Genomic DNA, 11,576 nt, shown 5'->3' with positions numbered 1-11,576 from the left:
TCAAGCCCTGCAGGGAGAGCAGGTGGTGACATAGGAGTGAGTGAGAAAAGGCTTAACTATTGGTGGTTAAGACTGAAAAATGACATCACTCCACTCGGCAAAAGGTTCCGCTCTTTCAGGCCCAAGCGCCCTGCTCTGACTCTGAGACTTCCAATCCTCTCACCCTCCGCTCTGTCACACACACACACACACCCACAACAACACACACAACAGGGCCGGCGCCAGGATGAAATGACTGAGGCGGCTGTTATAACTGGCGAGGGGGCTGATTTTTTTTATTTTTTTATATGATATTTTTATATCGTAAAACATAGGTTAGATATACCCGCTATGCCTATTTCTGGACTTTTTAACCATAATAACCTCTGAAAAGCGCAATAACAACACAAGAAAGACTACTATTCAAAATCAAATAAAACATTTATTTCACAGCAGCAGATTAAGGCATTAATAGAGGTTCAAGGGTTCATAGGTTCAAATTTAATAAATAGCTACATCTCTGACACCTTGTGACAACCAAAGCACAGCAAATAGCGCTTCCCTGCCAATTCTGAAACAACAGAGCTATGTTTACAGGGGTTAGCCTACATCAACTTAACACGTTCACTGCCAAAGACGTGTTAACACGTTTTCAGAATCCAGCTGTTGACTGCCAACGACGTGTTAACACGTTTTCAGAATCGATTTTTTTTTTGACGGTGGGACGTTGATCTAACCCTTTTACGTCTCCTACACCAGAATTGGAGGTATTGAATGTGTATAATCTATTTTACCGACCCACTGAGTGTCGACATGTCTCTCCACAGTAGAAAGAGGCGACCCAAAACTGGAGGGAAAAGCGCGAGGAAGCCGTTCTCATACTGTAAAATTGATGGCGAAAACGCTTTCACTTTCGCGCTGATGCACAGCGGTGGCAACGGTGGGGGGTTCCAAGAATAGATTGGATGCACACTTTGAAACACGCAGCATAAATATGACCAGAATCGCATCAAAGCTCTCAACCAAAACTCCACGAAACGAGCGAGTCCACCCAGACTTCCTCAAACAGCGGCCGCGCAAACAGGCAGCAGCCAGGCAGCAGCAACTTCGTTGTGACACGCCCGCTGGAGAGCCAGGGAGGCAGGAGGAGAACACACACGGAGGGAGGAGTTGGAAGCAGAGGGGGGTTTCCTGCTGTTATGGAGGAAATTACTGTTCAAAACTATTGTTTAGATGTCTGACTCTTACTGATGCCAAAAATGAATGGTTAAAGTGACTGTTCTATCGAATTTCACAAAAAGCCGTTTATCTCTGAATAATTTTTCTGACGCTGAAACCATGCTGTATTCAACTGCTAATGCTTACATAACTACTAACTCTACAAACTAACTCTTTTAGACAGAGAAAGCACACATTCTATTAGTTCTTTTGAGATATTGTGTGTTCACAAAATCTTAGCAGAAAAGAATCCTCGGGTCTTGAAAGATGAGCCAGAATCCTCAAAAAAACCCTCTGGCAGAAGCTAACTACAGTAACTACAGTCTGGCAGTGAATGTGTTAAACTGATCAAATTTGATGAAGACTGCAGAAACAGCAGCCTAAACATGTCAGGTACAAACATTTATAGATTAACTATAGGGGGCCGAAAATTGAACTGAGGGGGCTAAGCCCCCTTAGGCCCCCTCGTGGCGCCGGGCCTGACACACACAAACACCCACAACAACAACAACAACAACAACAACAACAACAACAACAACAACAACAACAACAACAACCACCACCACCACACACACACAGCTCCTGCACTGATGTTGCTCCTCCCACCTCCCTTGGCAGTTAACATGTGCAATACAATGCAATCCATGCATACAACCTGTGAATAGAACCTGTTAACTCTTATTTGTATCATGTTTATATTTTGCTAAAATTATCAACTCTGGAAACAGTCCTATTGCCAACCTTGTACTTGTACCTGTCACTTTGCCTGCTAACTTAGTACTCTGCCACACTTGGCTGTAAACACTCTGTCCATATCGTATGTTTAAATGTATGCATATTGTGTTGTTTTTATATTGTATTGAGTGGCTATATCTAATGTAACGTGTGCACCTTCTACACCAAGACAATTTCCGTGTATGTGCAAACATACTATGGCCAAAAAAAAGAATTCTGATTCTGATATTGTGAACGTGTGACCGTGTGCGACATTAGTGATGTTACAAAGGCTCCGCGTCAACGCCAATTCGATGGCCGCCACCAAGGGCTGACCCTGGGCCTCGGATCCAGCCAGCTCCCTGGAACTATCCCTGGATGACATTTCGGTGATGACATCGTCACCACGCCGATGGCATCACGATCTATGACATCATGTGACATGATGTTCTTATCAGATTATGTCATAGCCAAGCATGACATCATCACCGGTGCCATCAAAGTGGGAACTATGCCATCATTGACGACATCACAATTGGATCTATGACATCACCGACAGTGTGACATCATCAAGCGGGGATGAGCGATGAGTTATGACATCATCATTGATGTCATACCCCCATGCCAGCGAGGATATCAACGCACTAGCGCCTCGTTACACCCACGTTCTTCTTCCAACTATGTCACGACTACAGACTCCCATACAGAGTGGTGATCAATCCCCTCGGGCTCATACCTCAGTGACAGACGGAGACGAGGCACTTGGAGGTGCTCTAGGACAGTGGTTTCCAACCACCGGGCCGCGGACCGGTACCGGGCTGCAACGCATTTGGCTGCGAGCCCGGTCAATTTTTTTTTTTTTTTTTTTACAAACATTGTGGACGACGGGACCTTCAAGATGTTCTGACAGACATACCTACGACAACGCCAGCTACCAGATATGATGAGCCAGCCTCATACCTACAAGAGGGAGACCAGCTCCACTATGGACTCCGCGAGTCCTACAGGACCTCCCCAACAAGAGGTTCTCAGAATCTACCTGTGCATCTGAAATCTCTGAGAGAGACTGCGAGCATCAGTATAACTCTCAACACCTTCCATACAAACTACTGCAATTTTGGCAATATTTGGAGGAAAGTACATCGTACATATCAGAGAGTTTGATAACTCAATTGATCCAGTAAAAAATAAAATACAGAATTCTCCTTTAATATCCTTTTCAAGAATTCACTGAAATCTCAAGAACATTTTAAAACGTTCAATATCTAATTGATGTCTTTTCGTAGCTTTAAATATATATGCTTTACCCATGTTATCATATTCAGCTATTTTCCTTCTTCATCGTCTCTTCAAGTCAAGCTGAACCCAAGAATGACTTTTCTTTTCTTTTAGTTCAAATACCTGGGTATGCAGTGCACCTATTTAATAATGTATGCAAAACAAATCACAACAATCTAATTTCTTTAGTTTTTCACATCAAAAGTTTGTTTTTCAAGATTTCATTGATAACAGTAATTTACAGTTTGCTGACGTCACCTAGTACTATCAAATTTCTACCCCATTTCAACCAATCATATCACGACATGCAGCTGTCAATCAAATCTTCATTACAGGATCATTTTCTCTTCCAAATGAAGGGGAAAATGGCGCCTAGTGCCTGTCATCTGGCAGAGTTTCTAGCCCATAAACTAACTTGAGCAATTATGCAAACTAAATCAAACGGTAATGTCTAAGAATGCAAAGAAATGTAACTGGCTCGTTAAAATATTCCAGGAATATTATTTACATTTATAACGATAATGGCGCGCCTCAGAGCCTGACAGCCTCCCTGGCTGTCAGGGGTCATCTCTCGGAGATTCCAGGCGGGCAGGCAGCACCTATGGATCGGATTGTCCGCTCGCTCCGCACGAAGCAGCTGGCTCCCTGGTACTCTGCGGATCCCACTCGCATAGCATGACACCAGGCTGAATCCCACTCGATTTGGGGGTGGAACACGCCAGGATTGGCCAATGCCAAAGCCAGTCCTCAGAATTGTCAAATCAAATCATCGACACGTATTTGGTCCGCCTCTCAATTCGTTTTCAGTGTCCGACGCTCGCGCTGGTGCATGCCGTTCCGGTTCACTTCGACTTTAATGCCTAGTTCACACTAGGCGCTCCGAGCCCTCAGCGAGCTGTCTTGGGGGCTCGGTGACAAACCCCACCCTGATCAGAGGCCAAACATGTTGGCTCGGCGCTCACAAATGGGCGCTGGCTTAAGTGTGAACTGTCCACAGACGCGAGCGGGGAGCTCCAGCGAGCTTCACAATGAGTCACAGAGGTCCAATAGATATCTAGCCTGCTTGATATCAGGTCATGTCGGAGAAGCCATTCAACCAGCTGCAGCCAATGAGAAGCACAAGACACGTGGTGAGGAGGCAGACACAGGCTGTCATCTGTAGCAGCTCCCTGAATCATGCATCCATGAATCTGTCTAAAAAATATTTCCACAGGAGAGTTTCCTCTGTCTTGTTTATAACTACACTTTTTAGTTTGGCTGTGCTGCTCGACATAAGGATTTATCAGGACGGCCTCTTTTCTCCAAACAATGTCAATGTATGAAGCAGCCTGGCACAGCTGATAGGCTACCTGTTGACTGTATGAAGCAGCCTGGCACAGCTGATAGGCTACCTGTTGACTGTATGAAGCAGCCTGGCACAGCTGATAGGCTACCTGTTGACTGTATGAAGCAGCCTGGCACAGCTGATAGGCAGGTTACCTGTTGACTGTATGAAGCAGCCTGGCACAGCTGATAGGCTACCTGTTGACTGTATGAAGCAGCCTGGCACAGCTGATAGGCTACCTGTTGACTGTATGAAGCAGCCTGGCACAGCTGATAGGCTACCTGTTGACTGTATGAAGCAGCCTGGCACAGCTGATAGGCTACCTGTTGACTGTATGAAGCAGCCTGGCACAGCTGATAGGCTACCTGTTGACTGTATGAAGCAGCCTGGCACAGCTGATAGGCTACCTGTTGACTGTATGAAGCAGCCTGGCACAGCTGATAGGCTACCTGTTGACTGTATGAAGCAGCCTGGCACAGCTGATAGGCTACCTGTTGACTGTATGAAGCAGCCTGGCACAGCTGATAGGCTACCTGTTGACTGTATGAAGCAGCCTGGCACAGCTGATAGGCTACCTGTTGACTGTATGAAGCAGCCTGGCACAGCTGATAGGCTACCTGTTGACTGTATGAAGCAGCCTGGCACAGCTGATAGGCTGCCTGTTGACTGTATGAAGCAGCCTGGCACAGCTGATAGGCTACCTGTTGACTGTATGAAGCAGCCTGGCACAGCTGATAGGCTACCTGTTGACTGTATGAAGCAGCCTGGCACAGCTGATAGGCTACCTGTTGACTGTATGAAGCAGCCTGGCACAGCTGATAGGCTACCTGTTGACTGTATGAAGCAGCCTGGCACAGCTGATAGGCTACCTGTTGACTGTATGAAGCAGCCTGGCACAGCTGATAGGCTACCTGTTGACTGTATGAAGCAGCCTGGCACAGCTGATAGGCTACCTGTTGACTGTATGAAGCAGCCTGGCACAGCTGATAGGCTACCTGTTGACTGTATGAAGCAGCCTGGCACAGCTGATAGGCTACCTGTTGACTGTATGAAGCAGCCTGGCACAGCTGATACGCTACCTGTTGACTGTATGAAGCAGCCTGGCACAGCTGATACGCTACCTGTTGACTGTATGAAGCAGCCTGGCACAGCTGATAGGCTACCTGTTGACTGTATGAAGCAGCCTGGCACAGCTGATAGGCTACCTGTTGAATGAAGCAGCCTGGCACAGCTGATAGGCTACCTGTTGACTAGGGGTGGGACAAAATATCGATACTCACGGTATCGCGATATTTCCACTTGCGATACGTTATCGATACACTCGCACCAAGTATCGATATGTTTATTTAAAAAAAAAATAATAATAATAATAATAATAATAATAATAAACAGGCTAAAATATTATGCTGTGTGTGGTAGTTGAAACATAGTTTCAAGTTGACGTTTATTTATGTTTGTAGTTGAAACAAAAACATAAATACTGTAGGCTACATGAATGGAAATGTTTGCTCATTAATATCTACTTTTAGAAATTATATAGGTAGGTAGGTTATATAGGTTTTCTTGTTTTAATAATAATAATAAAAAGACTTAATGTGTAACTTTTCCTCCGTGGTATCGAAAATGTTATGAGTGAGTGAGTGAACTCTGAGAGAGTTCATGTCAATTCTGCTAATAAATACATAATACCTGCTTCTTGCCTTTTAGGGGTATTTTTTTCTCTTCAGTTACACAGGTATCGTGATGTATCGTCTTCCAATATATCGATTATCGCAGAATCGCTGTATCGTGATAATATCGTTATCGAGGGCCAAGTATCGTGACCATATCGTATCGTGAGCTACTCAGCGATTCCCACCCCTACTGTTGACTGTATGAAGCAGCCTGGCACAGCTGATAGGCTACCTGTTGACTGTATGAAGCAGCCTGGCACAGCTGATAGGCTACCTGTTGACTGTATGAAGCAGCCTGGCACAGCTGATAGGCTACCTGTTGACTGTATGAAGCAGCCTGGCACAGCTGATAGGCAGGTTACCTGTTGACTGTATGAAGCAGCCTGGCACAGCTGATAGGCTACCTGTTGACTGTATGAAGCAGCCTGGCACAGCTGATAGGCTACCTGTTGACTGTATGAAGCAGCCTGGCACAGCTGATAGGCTACCTGTTGACTGTATGAAGCAGCCTGGCACAGCTGATAGGCTACCTGTTGACTGTATGAAGCAGCCTGGCACAGCTGATAGGCTACCTGTTGACTGTATGAAGCAGCCTGGCACAGCTGATAGGCTACCTGTTGACTGTATGAAGCAGCCTGGCACAGCTGATAGGCTACCTGTTGACTGTATGAAGCAGCCTGGCACAGCTGATAGGCTACCTGTTGACTGTATGAAGCAGCCTGGCACAGCTGATAGGCTACCTGTTGACTGTATGAAGCAGCCTGGCACAGCTGATAGGCTGCCTGTTGACTGTATGAAGCAGCCTGGCACAGCTGATAGGCTACCTGTTGACTGTATGAAGCAGCCTGGCACAGCTGATAGGCTACCTGTTGACTGTATGAAGCAGCCTGGCACAGCTGATAGGCTACCTGTTGACTGTATGAAGCAGCCTGGCACAGCTGATAGGCTACCTGTTGACTGTATGAAGCAGCCTGGCACAGCTGATAGGCTACCTGTTGACTGTATGAAGCAGCCTGGCACAGCTGATAGGCTACCTGTTGACTGTATGAAGCAGCCTGGCACAGCTGATAGGCTACCTGTTGACTGTATGAAGCAGCCTGGCACAGCTGATAGGCTACCTGTTGACTGTATGAAGCAGCCTGGCACAGCTGATAGGCTACCTGTTGACTGTATGAAGCAGCCTGGCACAGCTGATACGCTACCTGTTGACTGTATGAAGCAGCCTGGCACAGCTGATACGCTACCTGTTGACTGTATGAAGCAGCCTGGCACAGCTGATAGGCTACCTGTTGACTGTATGAAGCAGCCTGGCACAGCTGATAGGCTACCTGTTGAATGAAGCAGCCTGGCACAGCTGATAGGCTACCTGTTGACTAGGGGTGGGACAAAATATCGATACTCACGGTATCGCGATATTTCCACTTGCGATACGTTATCGATACACTCGCACCAAGTATCGATATGTTTATTTAAAAAAATAATAATAATAATAATAATAATAATAATAATAAACAGGCTAAAATATTATGCTGTGTGTGGTAGTTGAAACATAGTTTCAAGTTGACGTTTATTTATGTTTGTAGTTGAAACAAAAACATAAATACTGTAGGCTACATGAATGGAAATGTTTGCTCATTAATATCTACTTTTAGAAATTATATAGGTAAGTAGGTTATATAGGTTTTCTTGTTTTAATAATAATAATAAAAAGACTTAATGTGTAACTTTTCCTCCGTGGTATCGAAAATGTTATGAGTGAGTAGGGTTGTAGCGGTACTAAATTTCTGTTTCGGTGCCGGTACCAATTTGTATTTCGATACTTTCGATACTTTTCGATACTTTTTGTAAAAAAAAAAGTGAAACTGTCCAATGTCAAGATTTGGCTTTATTTTAAGAGTTTGGGAACAATTACACCAATAAATTGGTGTGGCATTTAAATGCTGAACAAAACAAACCTTTTGAGCAGTGAGAATACCGGTAAGTAAAATAAAGTAATGCCAGTGAAAATAAAATGACCATAAAACACTAGCCTATAGCAGCAAAAACTCAGAGAAACACCAATAACAACAATAAATAAATAATTGGTGGCATTTAAATTCTGTCTAACTTTTACTTGTCAAATAAGTACACACTCAGTAACATAACACAAATCTTTTGAACAGTGGGAAATGGGAATAAGTAAAATAAATAAAATAAATAATAATATAATAAAACACTATAGCAGCAGAAACTCAAATCTTTTTTTCTTCAACAAGCAGCATGGCTTCATATTCCCATTCTGTCCCCCAGCCTACTCAGTCTAAACCCTAGTTCTCCTATGGGTGGTAGACAGACTCACTGTTTGGCTGACTCTCAGTTTACTCACTCAGTCCCTCCCATCCCAATGTCTTCTTCAGGTTCCTAGCCAAGAAAACGAGGGTGTCAACATGTTCCTCGGTCAGTCTAGATCTTGTTGGACTGCAGATATTCCCAGAAGTACTGAAAACACGTTCAGATGCACAGCTTGATGCTGGAATACAGAGATATTGTCTAGCAAACTGAGCTAAGATGGGCAGGTCTGTCTGGTGTTGCTTCCACCATGCCAGGGGATCCTCTGCAGGGCTGATGTCTCTAAATTGTTTATACTCAGTAATCTCAACTTCCAGTTTAGCACTTCTTGTCATGGGTGGGGCATTCAGGCAGTATTACTCACAGTTTACATCTAACGTTATGTAGGCTACTTTCACGCATACTTCAGTCAGGGTTATCGACAGTCCATATTATTGCCTCTGCACGTTTCCCGACGCTACAGTGAGCGCTCGTTAACTAACGTTACTGCGGAGTCCGCTGTTAGTACAGCGGAGTCCGCTGTAACGTTAGTACAGCGGAGTCCGCTGTAACGTTAGTTAACGAGCGCATTTTCTCACTGTAGCGTCGGGAAACGTGCAGAGGCAATAATATGGACTGTCGATAACCCTGACTGAAGTATGCGTGAAAGTAGCCTACATAACGTTAGATGTAAACTGTGAAAGGGCACAGCTGCTGCTACTAACTGGGCTGGGAGAGGCTTTGTGTTTAGCCATAGCCTACTTTGCTAGTTTGCTTTTAATGTGCGCGGGTCTGCTCAGTGCTCAGCTGCTTTTTTTCCTCAAACTCTTTTCCTCACCGCTTGACATGTGGATATGACGTCACTCACTCCAGCGCATTTCTTAAAGAGACAGGCTCATATTGACCATTATCAGTCATAGCAGCGGTCGGAAAAGTACCGGGTCTTTTTAAATCTTAGTATAGAACCTGTTCTACAGCAATAGTACCGCGGTTCGGGGGTAGTACCGGTGTTATGCCGAGAAATGCCCCCCCGGCGAGAATGCCCCCCCTGCTCGCGGGGGCGCGCAAAGTTTCCTCCTGGATTCGAACCACAAATCCTCCGTTTACGAGACAAGCGCAAAATTCAACACCACGACGTTCAAGCCGAGCTCTCTACCGTATGAGCTATACTTTTCTTTGAATTACATGGGGGCCGCGCACATATATACTCTATCTCGCACACAACTTGTAGACTACACGATTGTTGATCGGGAGCACAGGTTATTTTATGTGATGTGTACAAGACTATAATATTATGTAACAGACTAAAATTATGTTGCAGACAGTGCAGACTTGCTTTGGTGTAGTCAGTCACAGCTAGCTAGCGACTAAGTAGGCTACTTGTACTAAACTATTAACCGTGCCTGGAAGCGTTTTGCTGGCACCACATAGCCTATATAGTCCCATATTTATGATATTTCATTCAGGAAATTTAACAGGGGGGGGGGGCAATACTGCTGCCGAGATACCCTCCCCCCCCCCCTGCTAAGGCCAGGTGACTGTTGCCTCTATGAAATTCTCAATGTCACTCACAGACAGCCATAAATATCAGCTGGTAACTGGGTTTCACCCTATAGTCTCTGAAGGGAAATTTAACAGGGGGGGGGCAATACTGCTGCCGAGATACCCCCCCCCCCCCTGCTAAGGCCAGGTGACTGTTGCCTCTATGAAATTCTCAATGTCACTCACAGACAGCCATAAATATCAGCTGGTAACTGGGTTTCACCCTATAGTCTCTGAAAGGAAATTTAACAGGGGGGGGGGGGGCAATACTGCTGCCGAGATACCCCCCCCCCCTGCTAAGGCCATGTGACTGTTGCCTCTATGAAATTCTCAATGTCACTCACAGACAGCCATACATATCAGCTGGTAACTGGGTTTCACCCTATAGTCTCTGAAAGGAAATTTAACAGGGGGGGGGGGGCAATACTGCTGCCGAGATACCCCCCCCCCCCTGCTAAGGCCAGGTGACTGTTGCCTCTATGAAATTCTCAATGTCACTCACAGACAGCCATACATATCAGCTGGTAACTGGGTTTCACCCTATAGTCTCTGAAAGGAAATTTAACAGGGGGGGCAATATTCGGCAGGGTGGTTTCTGCTGCTGCCGAGATACCCCCCCCCCCCCCCCTGCTAAGGCCATGTGACTGTTGCCTCTATGAAATTCTCAATGTCACTCACAGACAGCCATACATATCAGCTGGTAACTGGGTTTCACCCTATAGTCTCTGAAGGGAAATTTAACAGGGGGGGGGCAATACTGCTGCCGAGATACCCCCCCCCCCCCTGCTAAGGCCAGGTGACTGTTGCCTCTATGAAATTCTCAATGTCACTCACAGACAGCCATACATATCAGCTGGTAACTGGGTTTCACCCTATAGTCTCTGAAGGGAAATTTAACAGGGGGGGGGCAATACTGCTGCCGAGATACCCCCCCCCCCCCTGCTAAGGCCAGGTGACTGTTGCCTCTATGAAATTCTCAATGTCACTCACAGACAGCCATACATATCAGCTGGTAACTGGGTTTCACCCTATAGTCTCTGAAGGGAAATTTAACAGGGGGGGGGCAATACTGCTGCCGAGATACCCCCCCCCCCCCTGCTAAGGCCAGGTGACTGTTGCCTCTATGAAATTCTCAATGTCACTCACAGACAGCCATACATATCAGCTGGTAACTGGGTTTCACCCTATAGTCTCTGAAAGGAAATTTAACAGGGGGGGCAATATTCGGCAGGGTGGTTTCTGCTGCTGCCGAGATACCCCCCCCCCCCCCTGCTAAGGCCATGTGACTGTTGCCTCTATGAAATTCTCAATGTCACTCACAGACAGCTCCACAAGTCACACTGTTGGATGCTCCATTGTGTAAGCATCTTTTTAGTGGGCAAATACCTGTAGATTCGTTTTAGCTGAACAATTCTAATGATACATCAAAGGTAGCTGGATAAATTCATGTACTGTAAAAATGTTGTTGAAGAAAGAAGTAGGGCGTGCACATCCGCTTCTTCAAGCGGATGTGCACGCCCTACTTCTTTCTTCAACAACAT

This window comes from Poromitra crassiceps (assembly GCF_964638095.1).
Source record: "Poromitra crassiceps genome assembly, chromosome: 22".
NCBI classification, from domain to species: domain Eukaryota; kingdom Metazoa; phylum Chordata; class Actinopteri; order Beryciformes; family Melamphaidae; genus Poromitra; species Poromitra crassiceps.
This window is presented reverse-complemented; position numbering follows the sequence as displayed.